Source organism: Chrysochloris asiatica, unplaced genomic scaffold (genome assembly GCF_000296735.1).
Source record: "Chrysochloris asiatica unplaced genomic scaffold, ChrAsi1.0 scaffold00146, whole genome shotgun sequence".
Classification (NCBI taxonomy): Eukaryota; Metazoa; Chordata; class Mammalia; order Afrosoricida; family Chrysochloridae; genus Chrysochloris; species Chrysochloris asiatica.
The window spans coordinates 7,398,599-7,400,402 of NW_006408664.1; positions in this window are offsets into that span (position 1 = coordinate 7,398,599).

Consider the following 1,804-nt stretch of genomic DNA (forward strand, 5'->3'; position numbering starts at 1 on the left):
ACAACAACAACAAAGGAAAATAGAATTGTAAACTTAATTTAAAATTACTAGCAGTGACCAAAGAATTTAGAGATTAGTATCTTAAAATTTCTTCAGGAGTACACAACCAGAAAGTTTTGTTTCTCGAATGCTTAGGTGTATTTTTTTCCACTCCACACTCTATTCTATTTCTACCTGAGAAAGTAAAGAAATCTGGTCAAGTACCTGTATAATTCCATTTTATTTTTCTTAAAGTGAAATGTGTCTTCTTTTTTGTCTAATGCGCTGGCTCTTTCCTTGTGATTCTTAACTGCCCTTCCTTTACAGTGAGTTAGTGGCATAGAAAATAGTTGCCAAGAATTCAAAACCATCACAAGTCATAAGGGATTATATTTGAGTAAGAAGCTGCTAAAATTGTTTCAAATCACCCAATTTCACATAGTTGAAATGTGAACAGGGGAACAGAGGTGAAATGTAAGCCTTTAAAGGAATGCTAACTGCTATCATCAGGGAAAGGTTTTGAATATATATATAAAACCTACTGTCAGTAAAAATGTGGATATGTTCACTAGGATGGGGGGGTTGGTGAAGCCAGATGGCGAAGATGATGGAACAGAAAACAAAAGGCCAGACAATGTGAAATCTCTGTTTAATAAACACAGCTGGGATGCAGCTGAAGTTGAGGAGAAATGTAAGAAGCTACCTTTTTAGCTCACAAAGAAAATCTGCTAGTGGTGAAATTAAAATTGAGTTTTTGGTGAGTGAAGGGACATTTCATGTCAGGAAATAGGCATGATAATTTATTTCCAGAGGAGCCCTGGTGGCACACTGGTTAAAGTGCTTTGCTGCAAACTGCAAGATTGGTAGTTCAATCCCACAAACATCTCAGTGGGGAAAAGATTTAAGGAGTAAACCTTAAATTTGCTCAGTCTTTTAGGGTCAATTTGAGTTGAGATTAATTAGAAGGTATTTCTTCAAAATGCTACCCATAGCTTATCATGATCCACACAATTAAGAGCCTTTGTCTGGTAAACAAAGCATTTTTCTGGTATTCTTTGGTTTCAGCCAAGATCTATCTGATGTCAGCTGTGATATCTGTTGCTCCACATCCTCTTCTGAATCTGACTTGAATTTCTGGCAGTACCTTGTTGATGTTGCAATCATATTTGAATTATCATCAGCAAAAATTTACTCGCATGTGATAGCAATGATATTGTTTGATGATTTCCACATTTTGTTTGGTCACCTCTTTTCGAATGGGCACAAGTTATATTCCATAGATATAATATTAATTATTTAGTTTAATTTTTATTATTAAAATGCTGGTTGTAGTGAATGCACTATATGAAAACTCATTCTAACCCTAGCTATTCTTCTTAGATATGAACCCGGTTTTCTCTTACCCTCATAATTTTATGGGTTGGATGCTTTGTCATTGTTGTTTACTGTAGAGTAGATTCTGACTCATAGTGACCCCATGCAATAGAGTTGAACTACTCCATAGGAGTTTTTTAGGTTGTAGTCTTTATGGTCTTGTGCAGCAGATTTACCTAATGCAATACATCATTTGATTTCTTGCCTGCCGCTTCCATGAGTGTTGATAGTTGATCCAAGAAGAATGAAGTCCTTGCCAACTTCAGTCTTTTCTCCATTGATAAGAATGTTGTTTATTGATCCAGTGGTGAGGATTTTTGTTTTCTTTACATTGAGATACAAACCATACTGAAGACTGTTTTCTTTGATCTTCATGTCAGCTTGAGGACTAAGGTGCACCTGACCCAAACCATGGTATTTTCAATAACCTCATATGCATGCAAAAGCTGAA